This window comes from Amblyomma mixtum, chromosome 1, assembly GCF_055824585.1.
Source record: "Amblyomma mixtum isolate Tamu chromosome 1, ASM5582458v1, whole genome shotgun sequence".
In the NCBI taxonomy this organism is placed as follows: Eukaryota; Metazoa; Arthropoda; class Arachnida; order Ixodida; family Ixodidae; genus Amblyomma; species Amblyomma mixtum.
In genome coordinates, this window is record NC_143012.1 from 224,438,177 (window position 1) to 224,454,558 (window position 16,382).

The 16,382-nt window shown below is 43.9% G+C and overlaps 1 protein-coding gene and 2 pseudogenes across 1 annotated transcript in view; 1 reads left to right on the forward strand and 2 right to left on the reverse strand.

Annotated features, from left to right (window-relative positions):
- LOC149371048 (uncharacterized) overlaps nucleotides 1-16,382 on the reverse strand; it is a 287,128-nt gene that overhangs the window by 107,605 nt on the left and 163,141 nt on the right. The window lies entirely within an intron of this gene.
- On the forward strand, nucleotides 569-15,251 carry LOC149371049 (uncharacterized; annotated as a pseudogene).
- Nucleotides 8,078-9,605, reverse strand: LOC149371050 (uncharacterized; annotated as a pseudogene).

Here is a 16,382-nt window from a genome sequence, read left to right on the forward strand (position 1 = left end):
CTATGTGGCCTTGCCCCTCCGTGGAGACACGCCGCCAGGATGGCGCGGTCTGCCGCCTCCCGGGAGTCACTGACCGTGTCTGTGCGGCCACTGGTGTACGCACACGAATCGTCACAAAAATAATGTTCACACTGCGCGTACAATTCTTGAATATTGGTTTGGTTTGGTTTATGCGGTTTTAACGTCCCCAAGCGACTCAGGCTATGAGGGACGCCGTAGTGGAGGGCTCCGGAAATTTGGACCACCTGGGGTTGTTTAACGTGCACTGACGTCGCACAGTACGCGGGACTCTAGAATTTCTCCTCCAAAGAAATTCAACTGCCGCGGCAGGGATCGAACACGCTCCAGCTGTCATGAGCCGCTTGCTCTGCTTCAGATCGACCTTGCGAAAGCATTTGACCGCGTTCGCCATTCATTTCTGTTTTCACTTCTAGAGCGAGCAAACGTGGGTTCTACTGTACTTAAGGAGGTGAAACTTTGCTGCAGCAACTGTTCAACACGATCTATCATTAATGACCAGCTCTCGAACCCTCTGCTAATCCGCTCTTCTGTGAAGCAAGGCTGTCCGATGTCTCCTCTGCTTTTTGCTCTTTGCCTGGAACCGCTTTGTTTGAGTGTTTTTCGTAACAGCAGCATCCATGGGTTCTCTTTTTTGGGTAATGAAATCAAATCTCTAGCATATGCTGCAGATCTTGCATTTTTCTGCATTGACAAGCCCATCATTGATTATGTGTTGTCCACGATAGAACAATTTGGCATCATTTCTGGAACTCAAATGAATCGGTTCAAAAGTTCTGGCCTATGGTTTGGTTCATGGTGCACAACTCTGCCCCTGTACGCAGGAATAGAATGGTCATGTGGGTCTCTTGAATATCTTGGTGTTCCACTTCATACCTACAAATCAAGTGCGCATTACTGGAGAGAGCGAGTTCCGGCCGTTGAGCGTTATGCTCAGACGTTTATACCGCATCGGCTTTCAATTTTTGGTGGAGCCCAGGCTTGCAACACCTTTCCGGCAACAAGGATTTATTACGTACTTCGGGTCCTTCAAAGCGCCAGACATTACATACAGCGTTTCCATCGTATATTTGCGACGTTTATCTGGTCTTCCAAATTTCAGCCCATGCAGAGTGATAACCTTTTCAGGCCTGTTTGTGCACGAAGACTGGGCCTAGAGCACCTGTATGTGAGGCAGATGGTTGCCCGTTTCTTCTTCTTTCGTGATTGTTCCCATCCGATTATTACAGAAGAGGGCAAATACGGGCTGGTTGGTACATGTTTTACGAATTGGAAAAACAGCGCAATGAAAGACGAGACACAAGAGAAGGACAAAAAACCAGAGCATTCTGCAGGTTAACTTCATTACTCTACTTCCAAACTTAGTAGTTTCTTCCAATTTTAATGAACGCCCCCGTTTACTAGGCTTTATGCAGGAAGTTTATGCCATCGTGTGTTTTTTGACACTTCGGTTTTCTAATGAGTAATTATATTCTGTTTCGCGCAAAAATCTGTACAGGGATTTGATATCGACGCTCTCTCCCCCCCCCCCCCCCCCCCCCACCCCCCCGTATTCTACTTTGGGCTCATGGGTCGTGATGTTTAAAAGTGAGTGCGTAAAATGCCAATTTCTCCTTGCACCAAAACGTTTTACTATAAATTACACACTGAAACTCTACCTGCCAACACGTGGTTCGATGAGAAAAACATTTTTGTGTCTTCTGTAAATTGTCGCTTGTGCAATGTGCCTAAAACAACTGCACATTGTTTTATGGACTGCAGAGACGCGATTTTGTTTTAGGATATGTTGCAGAGGACGCTACAGAAAGATTTTCTACTAAATTCCTGCAGTGTGCGCTACCTTGCTGCTTCCCAACTTCACTCGAAACCCAATGATAATAATCTTCTGATTAGACTTCATAGCCTTTGGAGCGACAGCTACGTCTCAGTCCACTCATTCCCACCTCAACAAGTCCTACACCTTACATGATTTCTCTGCGCACGCAGGATCACATATATCAGAAGCCCCTACCGCGCAATATGAGCACTAGTCTCCATCAGGGTAGGCGGCAGGCACGACCGAGCTATTACACCAAAACATATATACAGCAACCGCTCCGATATCATTTATGTCGACGCGGCAGAAAATACTAAACCAGGATATTTCCCGGCAGTCGAAGACGGCACAGTGGGGGCCGCCGCCACTATCCGAACTAATTCGCCTGCAGAACCGGAAGGAACCGCCATCGCACTTGCTCTGGCCCACTTCACCATTGACAAAAACGTAACCGAAATTTGCACAGAAGGGCGTGGCGACGCAGGCAACACATCGTATTCTTGCCACCGCCACTTCTCTCGACCGAACGGTTACTCTGTCGTGGGTCCCTGGGCATGCCTCGATCCCCGGTAATGAGCGCGTTCATGCGCTCGCCCGAGAACTCTCCTCCCGGACCCCGGATGATCAGGCACCCAACCCTGCGCAAGAGGCCCCCATGGGTCCTCTCTACATATCATCAAATCACCACATACTACAAACTCAGCCGCATGAGACTGCCACCACCCCACAGTACCTTGTCGCCCTTATCTAGCGCCGCATGGCGACAATTAAAGACAGGCTGCTTTATTTCCCCCCACCATCTCTCATGCTTTCACCCCACCTTTGCTCCTGATTGTAGCACCTGTGGCATGCCCACATCCACACTTTTCCACTACCTTTGAAAATGTCCTTCCCCAAAGGCAGTACCCCCTCCCCAATCCCACTCATTCTTCCTGGAAGGCTGCTTTACGGACCGCTCAGCCCAATGGCTAGAAATGGCTGGTGGATCGGGCTTTACGTGAAGCACAAGCAGCCCGTGGACTCCTGGACCAGTGGCGGACCACCCTGGACGATTTGTGCGTGCGTGCGTGCGTGCGTGTGTGTGTGTGTGTGTGTGTGTGTGTGTGTGTGTGCGTGTGTGCGTGTGTGCGTGTGTGCGTGCGTGTGTGTGTGTGTGTGTGTGTGTGTGTGTGTGTGTGTGTGTGTGTGTGTGTGTGTGTGTGTGTGTGTGTGTGTGTGTGTGTGTGTGTGTGTGTGTGTGTGTGTGTGTGTGTGTGTGTGTGTGTGTGTGAGAGAGAGAGAGAGAGAGATAAAGTTGTTTCCATCCATCCACTGCCGCCTCGCAGATTCTCGCTATGGATGAAGCAAGTCTGCCGGTACCATCTACGCCGTTCTGGCGGTCTTGTAGACGACGTGCTGAGTCTGATTATCCGGCTGGCGTTGCCAACCATGCTAAGTACTTAGCTAGAGGTAGGGAAGTTAAGCGCGCCAATGTAGCGGCACAGAACGACAAAGAACGGGAGCGTCGACTTGCTCAACGGCGGTTAAAGGATTCCGAAGGCCGACAGCGAAGAGATTTGGAGGTAGGCGGTGCTGCTGCTGCCTCCGCCACGACTTCGGCGACGGACGAAGAGGTTGAGTATAACCTGGCCTAGCAACACAGGAAAACCACGCATAACAAAGCTTTCACTTGCATAACCGAGCTTAGCCGAGCTAAGTCGCAGCCATTTTTCCATCAGGTGTGAAGCGAAGGTCGTGTGTGCAATGCCATATACCAATCACCCTTGAGGGGGAATATCGAAGTTCATGTGGTTTAGACAGCGAAGCGGGCTTTGTTTCTGCATGTAATGCGTCTTTGGAAGTAATGGCCGGGAATAAATATCCTCTGAATGCTGCACTAATCCTGCCATGTCACTCCGTGTTCTCTCTTCCTCAATGTTTCATTGCGAAGGCGGCATGAGGCACTTTCTACACCATTCCGATGAGCCCACCATTATTACGTTTTCTCAAAGTGTTACTGATGTAAAAACAGGAATTAACAATTACAAGCCTGGCGACAGCATTTTGCACGGATATTAGCGCAGTGGTCACGTCTGAGCAACAGCGCTTGAAATGCCGATAATTTTTCATTTGATGCGCAAGGAATGAAATTAGCTGTAGTGTGCAGCACAAGTATAGACTCCGCATTAAGCAACCTGCCCTCTTCAATTATCGACGACAACAGGCCTATACAAACTTTGTGCTCCGGTAACTTCGCATATAAAGGACCAATAACTTTTCCTCTTCGCTGGATCTCAACTTAGTAACTTATGGCACTGCCGATTTCCTGATTCAAGAGTACCTTACTTCATGAGTCTAACAATCTCGGAAATCTTTGTAACACCGGAAGAAAGAAAACGCATATCGGAGAAGCACATCACAGTTTTTGCCATAGCATTATTGTTCCTTCCAAGCACGACACGAAGCTATTTTACAGTTCTTTCTGTGAACTACATTTATGAAGTCGCTCCCCACGGAAACGAAGCCTTGAATTGAAACGAGGAGAAATCAGTCCAACGTTTTTTTCTTCTGCTTTTCAGTCTAACGAGGCAGCACTTCGATGGAATAGAACGTCTGCTCACGTTTCGCAGATCAAGGGCCTCAAGGCTGGAGCTGTATTTATTTCTGTTTTCCACATACCTCTCATGCAAGAGGTGCGAGGCTCCATCCCCAGTGACGTCGGGCGCCCACAGGCCAAAGGAAAGCTTGTAAGATTTCCTTTGGCCTGATGCTCGCCTACTAAGGTACAACTTTGGGCAAAATGGGTCTTTGCCACCGGTTCGATATGGTAAAAACCGCTTCTTCCATGGCTCTATGTGACCAAGTTGGGCTTGCGCGACGAAGAGAGAGAGAGAAAAAAACTTTATTGGAAGAGGATTCCGGGGCACGCCCCAGGGTCCCCGCATGGCCTCACTGCACTCAAGTGTCTATGTTCCTAATGTCCATAACACTGGCAGCCCGGCCGATGGCGATGGTCTGCACGGCCGCGTCCTCCGAGCGCAGCAGGGTCTCCCAGTCCTCCCAGGTCTTGAGGTTTTCTAGGTCCCGCGGGGGAGGGTCCGCCGGGCAGAGGGAGAGGATGTGAAGGGAAGATGTGAAGGGTTCTGGGCATAGGGCGCATGCCGGAGATCAATCCATCATTTCAAACCACTTGAGTAGCCAGTCGCAGACCTGCAAGGACATTTACTCGAGTGAATTTATTTATTTATTTATTCGATACTGTCAATCCCATCAGGGATCGTAACAGGGAGGGCATTCAAAGTACAGAGGCACACAAAAAAAAATAGCAATGGTAATTAATCAAAGTACATAAAAATATAACACGTGATTATACATTAGAAGATACGAATAACAAATAAACCAGAGTGAGGAGCATGTGACATGATTTTGGCGGACAATAATATCACAAGTGAAAACACAAACGGAAGGAATAACTTGGTAATGACATATATGAACTCAATAAATACTAAGATATAAGTAGTTGATTTTCCACACGTGTGCTAAAGGAATTCAATGATGGACTACTAACAATGGATGTGTTCAAGGTGTTCCATTCGCGTATAGCACGAGGGAAGTATGAATATTTGAAAGTGTCAGTACGGAATGAAAACTCATTTAGAGTGTGTATGTGTTTATTACGTGTTTGTCGCGTTTGTGATTGTGATATGTATCTTGAAGTGGCGACTTTTAATTGATTGTGTACGAGTTGGTACATGGTTTTAAGGCGCGCTAGTTTTGCTCTGTTTTGAAGGGTTAGCAGTCCTGCGTGTTTTATTAGTTCTGTTGGTGAGTCTGTCAACCTGTGTCTATTAAATATACATCTGACCGCCTTCCTCTGCACTGCTTCTATTTGTTTAGTGAGCTTGTTAGTGAAAGGAAACCAAACAACATTAGCATACTCTAGAATTGGTCTGACATATGTGTTATATGCAAGAAGTTTTGTTTCTGATGGTGCTAGTTTGAGGCGTCTATTAATGAAAAATAACTGTTTTAAGGCGGTTGATGTGACATTGTTAACGTGAGAATCCCATCTGAGGTCAGAGGTTAGTGTTATGCCCAAATATTTATATTCGGACACCGAATCAAGAGGAATATTGTTTAATGTGTACTGAAAATTTGATTTGTGTATCTTTCTGGTTACGGATAAAGCAACTGATTTTTTAACATTAATAGTCATCTGCCATTCTTCACACCACTTGGTCACTGCTGTTAAAGCGTTATTTAAAGCTATATGGTCATTGACGCAGTTAATTTCCTGGTAAAGTACACAGTCATCAGCAAAAAGTTTAATATTGTGAGAAATACTAGTAGGTAAGTCGTTTATAAAAATTAAAAATAATACTGGACCAAGAACACTACCTTGTGGCACGCCGGATGTAACATTAGTTGTTTCGGACTTAACATTGTTAATTTCGACGAATTGAGTACGGTCAGTCAAATAATCAACGATCCAATCTACTATAGGGCCAGCTCCAAGGGTTGCATTAAGTTTCATAATAAGTTTGGAATGTGAAACGCGGTCGAAAGCTTTCGAAAAGTCTAAGAAAATGAGATCGATTTGTTTCTGCTGATCAATAGCGAAGGATATGTCATGTGTAAGTTCGATTAGTTGTGTGACTGTAGAAACTCCTTTCCGAAAGCCGTGCTGAAAAGGTGTTAAAATTTGATTTTCCTCTAAGTAGGTTGTTATGTGCTTTAAGATAATGTGCTCTAGTAACTTGCATACAGTGCTTGTTAGTGAAATTGGTCTGAAATTTGAGGGATCTGATATGCTTCCTGTTTTGTGTATAGGTGTCACTTTAGCTAGTTTCCATTCGTTAGGAATGGTGTGCGATGACAATGACTTGTTAAAAAGTATTACTAAATATTTTGCTACCCATTCGGCATATCTACGCAAGAAAATATTAGAGATTCCATCAGGTCCTGATCCTTTCTTTGTGTCCAAGTTTAATAAGAGGTTTAACACTCCTGCTTCTGTTACAGTAAGGGGTTCTAAATTATTTCCTGAGCAAAAACTAATACGAGGCTTAATTCCGTTGTCTGTAGTGTAAATAGAAGTAAAGTAGTTATTCAGCGTGGTTGCAATATTTCTGTTTTCCTCTGGAGAAGCTTGGTTATCTTTTCGTGATTTAGGGTTCAGGTGACGCCAGAACTTTTGGGGAGCATCTTTTAAGAAACGAGTCAGCGTATTAGTAAAGTAAAATGTTTTAGCTGTTTTTATTTTGGTTTTTAAATCAGTGATGGCCGAGTTTATTTTTTCAATTCTTTTTGGTGATGGATGGCGTTTCTGCACTTTTTTCAGCCGTCGAACTTTTCGCTTGGCATGAATTACGGTTCGAGTTATCCATGGATTACGTTTGCGTATTCTCTTAGTCTTGGTAGGCACATAATTAGTAACGCAATATGACACAACGTTTTTGAATCCCTGCCACAATGTTTCTATGTCACTATTAATGTCATCTGAGAGTTGCTGAAACGGTGTTAGTTCATGTGATAAAGTATCAAGTATGGTAGTGTCGTCAGCTCGGTTGTAGTCTGGGTACGTTGTTGTAGATGGAAAACAAGGGGCACTATGATGATGCGGGACAGAACACATTACAAGTTTGTGATCAGACAGGCCATCTAAAATTTCAACCTTTGTTTCTGGACAGGAGAAGTGACTACTCAGGAAAACTAAATCTAAAACATTGGAGCTGGTTCCTTGCACACGTGTGGGTTCTGTTACAATTTGCGAGAGGTTAAAAGAAAGCATTATATCGAAAAGAACATCAGCGCAAGGTGAGGTATGGTGCAGTGTATTCCAGTTAATATCAGGAAGATTGAAATCCCCTAAAAGTATTAGTCTCGCCCCCTTAACATGATGCTGCATATAAGTATACAATGAATGAAGTATGATAGGATCAGAACAAGGACTAAGATAGACGCAACCCACAACAATTGAAGAATCAGAAAAGCAGAGTTTGCAAAAAATTGCTTCAACCCCCTCAACTTCAGGTAACGTAACGAAATGTATATCTTTTCTTATCACTAATGCCACGCCTCCGCCTCGCGTCAGCCTGTCCTTGCGTGCTATGGAGTAGTTGGGGGGAATTACTTCAAAGTCTTTGATTTCTCTTGTCAGCCAAGTTTCTGTTATAGCCATGAATTCTGGCTTTAAACCTAATAATAAAGATTCCAAGGGACCGAGCTTATTGATAATACTACGCGCATTAATGTTCACGAAAGTTATTTGGGACGTTGTGGACGGCGCGTGCGTAGAGCCCGTGTACTTGTGTCTTGGTTTTTTGCCTCGGTTAGTAAAGGTGCAACCCGATGAGCTGCAATTGGTGACACTTCACATTTTTCGTTGTCCCAAAAGTACAATTCACCGTTTATCTTTAGTTTGTCGAAAACCAGCGACACTTTTTCACCGCAATCTTTTTTTGGTTTCCCGTATTTCCATAGCTTTTTCTGATTTCGCGGACACGAGGCGAAAAATCTTCACTTATGGTAAACTCGGTGCCCTTTAATTTGTGGCAGTTACGTAAAATGTTCGTTTTGTCCCTGAAATCTAGAAGCTTCAGTATTATAGGCCTTGTTTTGTCTTCTGCTGGTCTACCTAGTCTGTGAATGCGTTCTATTGCAACTTCTTCCAGTTTTAAGGATTCTTTAACAACTTTTTGATTCACAGCTCGCTCCAGCGAGTCGCTATTTTCTTCTTCCTCTTCAGGCATGCCATAAATTATAATATTCGATCTTCTGGAGCGGTTTTCGAGATCGTCTACTTTTAATTCCAGAGACAATACGAGCTGCTGAAGATTTGCAACATGCTCAGTACATGACGAAAGCTTGTCTTCAAGTAGGGTAAGGCGTTCTAGTTTGTTGTCTATAGATGTTAACCTTTCTTCTTTTATTGTTTTTATGTCATCGGCTATCTGTCGTAGCTGTTGAGAAAGTTCTTTCATATCAGGCCCAGGATTTGTCTCAACGTCACCCGCAAGTAGTAACAATTTCAATATATGCACCACATCGCACACTGTATCAAGAAGTACCGCAGGGCACGGCAGCACAACAAGGCAACGCTCGCTGGATCTAAAACATTTCCCAAAAGGCTTTCTTACCTGCACGAGGAAGACAAGCGGGTTATCCATCTGTGCGCAAGCCCAGCTGCGGTGCCCTTTGGTCTGAAATCCTTCGTTGACGGCTTTTATAGCCCAGGAAGCTTGCAGCGCCGCTAAGCATGGCTTGAAGACCACACTGTCGCTGCCGCTAGTCGTTGGCGATGGTAGGTGACGAAATCCATCCGCAGATCGTAGGATCAGGGGCGTTGAAACGTTGTCGTTCCATAGCACATGAACAAGTTCGTACTGGAAGTGCTGACGTGGTTGTTGGCATCCCGACGGTATCACCAGCAGGCTGGCAATGATCTGCACGAGGAAGACAAGCGGGTTATCCATCTGTGCGCAAGCCCAGCTGCCGTGCCCTTTGGTCTGAAATCCTTCGTTGACGGCTTTTATAGCCCAGGAAGCTTGCAGCGCCGCTAAGCATGGCTTGAAGACCACACTGTCGCTGCCGCTAGTCGTTGGCGATGGTAGGTGACGAAATCCATCCGCAGATCGTAGGATCAGGGGCGTTGAAACGTTGTCGTTCCATAGCACATGAACAAGTTCGTACTGGAAGTGCTGACGTGGTTGTTGGCATCCCGACGGTATCACCAGCAGGCTGGCAATGATCTGCACGAGGAAGACAAGCGGGTTATCCATCTGTGCGCAAGCCCAGCTGCCGTGCCCTTTCTGAATGAAGCGGAGATGAGAAAACCAAAAAGAAAAACTTAACTTATCTTACAGCAGCCCTCTTCATCTGGTGTAATGCAGCCGAATTTCGTGTTTTTAGAAGAATTAAGGTCTCATTCGTTTCGAGTTGTTTGACGTAATGACTCAGTTGGTTGCGCCTAGCACATCATTCGTATGATCACTAAAGAAGCACAGAAATTTGCGGGAACCTCATTATACGGGAAGACGATCAGGGTGCGTGGCTTTTGTTTAGTCTTTTATCTGTTTTCTTATCTGCATTGTTTACTGTTTGATGAAAGAGAAATTTTAAAAAAAGAAAAAAAAACACATGCACTTTGTCTTGTAGCACCTTATTCTCGCAAGCGAGTTCGCCCTTTGTGACCTTGAATTACTTAGCCCTAGCCAGATGCAGTGATGACGGTGCTAATTGCCTTAATTTGCAGTATACAGTCCGCACTCAGTGTATTGTCCGCAGAGTTCAATTTTTACTTAAACAATGTTTACTTTATTATAATGTCCTCACCCGCTACATAGCCCGCATGATCAAAAGTGTGCATCCAGCACATAACAGTGTATGTGCACTCGGAGGGGAAGTATTATAAAACCCTCTAATAATCAACGTTGGGATTTTCATGCCACATTTGGTGCCGTTTAAATAGAAAGTACTTTATTGTCAGCACCTCTGGATAGTTGCAAAGCGTAAATTTCTCAACTTGTAAATATGTACTGTCCGTGTACTGTTACGGAAAGTACGGCAGTCTACATAGAAGGTATTTAAACCTACGCGCCGCTGACCGAACCGAGACAGCAATGGAGCAAAGCGTCTAAGGCGTCATGTTGTGGTTAACAGCCTTTAGGCGCACTGGCGCATTTTTTATTCGTTTTAACGAGCACAGTTGCTAGAAATTAATAAAAGCTTAACGTCGATATTAATGAATATTCATACACAAATATCCAGGACACCTTGAGGCATTCCGGGTGCCTCAAGTGCTGCCTCAGAAGACCTATGATGAAGCAAAACAGATAGAGAGCAATAAGGTAATCTTTTATACTGCAAACATCGGGCCATCACATTAAGTGGCTTCGAGTTTTATTAACAGGCATTTCGTCTGACATAAGCTGAAAACCTTTATAAAAGTCCAAAAGGGGTCTTGATAGTGGTAGTAGTAAGGGTAGCTGGGGTTTAGAGGAATAGTCTCAGCTAGTTTTTTGTTCTTAATCGACGCAAAAAGAACAAGTTTAAGACGGCCTGGACGATTACTTGCATTCTGTGCATTTTAAGGATATAGGCCTGTAGTTATAGTTCAAAATTCGTATCCGGATTAGCGAAAAGAGATTTCTTAACCATTTCGGAGCTATGAACACAGCTATGCATTGTAAACAGGCGTCTTTTTCTTGACGTGTGCAGTGACTTCTTCGCTTCAGAAGAATATAGCCCCTGTACATCGCAACTCGGGTTCTTTTTATGTTCTCTAGCAGACGCAGTTAATAATATGTCATTATTTTTCATAACGGTGAGTTTGTTAGCGTGTTTTGCAACCCGTACTAACGTAATTTTATCCCAGGAATCTAGAGTCACGAGCATCTTTCAAAAAACGTATGCTATCCTCAGATTCCTTGTGTGCTCATTTGCCAAGTTCTGGTGCCTCAGTTTTACAGTATCCAGCCAAATTGTAACTTTGTGCGAAATTTCGTTCGTGAACAAAAATGCCCATTCGTGAAAATCTGACTAACTGCCTTTCTTGATGCCCGCATCGGCTATTTATGCGCAAAAATATTTGAAGAAAAATAGCGAGCGAAGCCTGAAAGAGTTAAGCAGAGAAAATGTTGTCAGTGATTTTGAAATGTATGCTCTGTGTTACGTACAGGAACTTAGCCACTAATTCTTGATATTTCTTACGAAAGATATTGGACATAATAAGGCACTGCCCATTTCTTGGCGCGTGAGGTAATGCGTAAACCATACTTGTTTCAGTTATGGTTAGCAGCTGCACATGTTTTCAAATCTCCAGTCATGAACAGATTGCAGGAATTCACTTGTAATAATAATAATAATAATAATAATTCTTTATTTCCATGCATGATGGAGGAGACTGCAGGTAAAAGTCGCATCAGAAAGAGAGCGAATTGTCTGAAGCGGTAGTTTCACTTTGGTTTTCAGCATTGCAAGCACAGGCAGGCTAAAATTAGTTGATTTGGTTTCAGTTACGTAACTGCTCATTGCACTTGTAAAAGAAATGATATCACGCTGTCGCTTCGAAAGTCGATTCAGTCGGATTGGAATAATGGCATCCAAACCGACTCTAATCCGTTTTTTCTTTAAAAAGAAAAAACGTGTTTCTTCGCTGAAACAAAGCTATCCTACCGAGCTTCATTGTGCTAAGTCGGCCATAGTTCCCGATTGCTAGCCGGTTTCTAATGCGGATCATTTCTGTCATAAAGAAATTAGGCAAAACGCTTCACTTACCCTGTGTAATAGTCACAAGCCGAGCAGTCGAGTGCCGTAATCTCGACCTTCAGCACCTTCATTTCAATGCCACATGGGGTTGTAGTTGTTTTGATCAACAAATAATTGAAATTGATCCATTGGTATCTCCTTTACTAAACAAGAGATAGGATAGAAAGATCGAAAGAAAGCTTAACAGATGCCATCAAAGCCAGTAGAGCCATCGTACGGGATACAGCCACAGTCTTTGTAAGAGACAAAACACAAACTCACGATATAAATAAAAATGTCAGCATATGACAACAAACAGTAAAATGATGAGACAAAACACAAACTCACGATATAAATAAAAATGGCAGCATATTCAACACAAACAGTAAAAGGATGCCAAGTCATAAGTGATAATTTTAATGTACCGGAATTCACAAGTATACGCATGCAATATGCGTGAAGATTCAAACAGTAGGCACTTTTCAAATAAAAAACGCGCAACTGAAGCACCTTTTCTTTCGAGGAGTTAAACCGCGCCGATGTTGCGTTTCAGCATACTAAATCATTGCGGTTTAAAAGAGTTTCTTCTATGTCATTGCATTTATTTCCTATTTTCGTGCCTAGCTTGAACAGAAGCACGTGCGGCGCATGCGAGAACGCAACGTTCTAAACGTTTCATCCATCAGCCCCTGAAAGGCATGCTTCTACTTGCCACTTACGCAGTGCAGCCCTCAGTAAATACAAATCATGTTTATAGTTGCAGCGCTGCAATAAACGGAGTCTGCTCCGCTTACACGACAATGGCATTCCTCATCAGTATCACCTATATAAGTGGTTTTAGTGGCGCATAAAAACGAAACGTTTGCCTGGTTGTTTACAGAATGCGAAGATGTTGTGTAAACTACCACCTCACAACTGCTTCGCGCCGCTGTTCAGCTGAGCCGTCGCCGCGTCGATTCCTGCCACTTCAGAATGCGAAACAAACTTCATTAGTACCGGTAGCGCCACCTGACGTTAGAGAGCCACACTACATCAGGACGCGCCGCGTTTTGCGCTCTTTGTTGAGACAGGAAACCAGTCCCTGTGTGTTGAGTAGAGCGCTTTAAAGGATCCAGAAAAAAAAGACGCGGTATTTTATGCAAGAACACGAACTGACATCGAACTTATAATGTTCTTGTAGAGAAATTTGGATCTACCCTCGACTCTCGTTCTGGATTTCAGCGTCGATATATGGCGCTATGAAGCCGGTTGCGAAAATAGAACTTGCCCGTGGCCATTTGTCATTTATTGTCAGCATAAACAAAGGACTTTCCTAGCGTCAAAGAGATCGATGAAGAAATGTCCTCATTTAATTGCCTTTACTAAAATGGGAAGGTGTGGCTCAATTGCCTTTTTCTGAACTCGACATATTTCCCAATTTCTCACTTAATTCGCTAAAGTTCAGGTAAACTTATTTTTTATGCATGTGTTTATCCTCAGAAGTGCATCACTTTCCTGTCGCCTCCCAAGAAGGATAGTTCGATTCACCAAAAGTTCATTCGCATTACGGAGAAGAAACCCTGTCGCTTACCGGTACCACACTTTGTTGAATGCATTAGCCGCTACCACACCGTCATCAGTGGTATTGGTGTCACCTGAAGATGGATTAAAAAATATGCTGCAAGTATAGAACAAGTATGCTAATAAAAAAAAATGAGCTTTATGTTTGATCGGCGGTTGCAGTTGCGAAAAATAACAAGTTGTCTGTAATTGTATATACATGTTTTTCTCGAATTCTCTGCCTCAATCTATCTAAAAGATGAAACAGCTGATGAGCTGCGCTCAAATTTCTCATTAGGAAGTAACGTAATCGTCGGCAATTTTTTTTTATCGGGAAACCATTTATGAACGCAGCTTTTTCGTATAATGTAAGATTTCACTACAACAATATATCCGCAGATCAGCCGATGGCAGTCTTGCATTTTTTTTTTCTATTAACGTTTTTGCTATCGTCAAGAGCGGTTCCCCATCGGTTTTCTATGGCAGTACCGACTGTTGGATGCGATCGATAGAAAAAATTTAAAAGAAACATCTTGCTACACGTCGGAACAACGAACAAATTACCTTCAACATTTTCACAACAGTGCCTTACAAATTTTCCAATTTTCAAAATTTTTGTCCAAGAATGTTGGACACGATTTCTCGGTTTTTTTTATCCTGTACATAATTCAATTTATAATGAAAGAAAATAGAAAATAGAGATACCGGAAAAGTACTTTGCTACTCGCTTAATGCACCGTCTATAATTTCCATAGCCTGAGTCGTTTTGGGACGTTAAAGCCCATAAACCAACCAACCAATTTCCATGCTCATAATTACTCATACACACCACAGTACATGTCTCTAAAGCACCCTTCTAAGACAACACCGTATTCACTAGATGCGCTTTTGTTCTTCCAAACCATCGAGTTGGCGATTATTAGAGCATTCTTTCAGGTTAACTTCATGGCTGTACTTCCGAGCTTAGTAGTTTATTCCAATTTTAACGAACGCCCCTGTTTACTAGGTTTTATGCAGGAAGTTTATGCCTCCGTGCATTTTTTGACAGTTCGGTTTTCAAATGAGTACTTATATTTTGTTTCGCGAAAAAATCTGTACAGGGATTTGATAACGATGCTCTTCCCGCCCCCACTATATCGTTCTGTCTACTTTGGGCTCATGGGTCATGATGTTTTAAGGCGAGTGCGTAAAATGCCAATTTCTCCTTGCACCAAAACATTTTTCAATAAATTACACACCGACACTCCACCTGTCAACTCGTGGCTCAATAGAAAACACATTTTTGTGTCTTCTGTAAACTGCCGCTTAAGCAATATGCCTGAAACAATTGAACATTTTTTTATAGACTGCAAAGACACAGTTTTGTTTTAGGATGTGCTGCAGAGAACGCTACAGAAAGATTTTCTCCTAAATTCCTACAGTGTGCGCTACCTTGTTGTTCCCCAACCTGACTCGAAACCCTATGATATGATTCTTCTGATTGGACTTCATAGGCTTTGGAAAACGCGCATGCAAGACCGCAACGTTGAACCTGTTGTTTCGCCCAGAATTCATTTTAGCAAAATGTCGCTTCAGGTAACGGACATTTACAAAGAATTGGAGTTTTTAATTTCCTCTCCTGATGCGCTGTATATCCTTGCCGGCATTTTAGTTCTGTTATGCTATCAAGTTTGTGCCACGTAGCGCCTACCTAGGTGCTCTATAAAGAGTTTTTTTGTGTGTTTACACACACACACACAAACACACACACACACACACACACACACACACACACACACACACACACACACACATGTATATACCCTTTCTGTGCATAACCATGTAGAATTAATACCATGAAAAAAAACAAAAGAGCTGGTGTGGCGGAGTGGTTAGCGTGTTCGTCTCGCACTCCAGAGGCCCTGGTTCGATACCCCAACTCTACCAAATTCCCACTGTTTTATTTATTAATGACTCTGGGATTTTTCGCTCATGGCCAACGCCGCCGACACCGAAGACAACACCGGCTACACGGGGCCGTTAACGCTGCCGCTTTAAAACGACGTAACCCTTGGATGGCACCGTTAATGTGAGGGAGTGAAGGAAGGAGAAGTTGCAGAAGAGCTCGGTTAGCCCGGACAGCGCTGCAGTTGCAGTATACGATGAAGTTAAGATGGGGAAAGAATTACTGCTGGTGGCGAAAATATTTCAATGAAATTGTTTAGGAGGTTGTAGCGGCGGTTGGAGCTCTCAGTCCGGAACCCCATTGGCGTAGGCTGCTCACCGGGCTCTTTCGATGAGTTGCTTTTGACTCTTTTCGTCCGAGCTGGTCAGAGCTGCCTCCCACCCCTCCTGCGTTGGCTGGTTGTTAACAGTGATCGCCTGATTTCGTTGGCAGGCCCATACCATATGGTACAGGTCCGCCTTCTCCCCGCAGAATTTGCATTGTGAGTCAAATGACTCCGGGTCTATGACATATAGTCTTCGTGGGTTGTTGTAAGTGTTGGTCTGTAGCTTTCGGAGGTGTAGTTCCTCCCCTTTATCTATAGTCTCTTAGCCGGCGGAGGGTAGACCCGACAGGATAATCTTAAGTGCTGAAGTATGTCATTGTAAGTTAGTAGTGGGGTAGGAGGTTCCACGGCATCCGCACACAGCGTCGACAGCCAGTACCTTCCTATCGACTGCTCCTGAAGCCAAACGCTGCTGTGGACTATTCGTTCACACCACTACGCGGAGCACTCGACTGTGCGCAGCCATTTTGGACGAAAAAGTTTTTTTGAAAAGAAAAAGAAAAGCTTCCTGC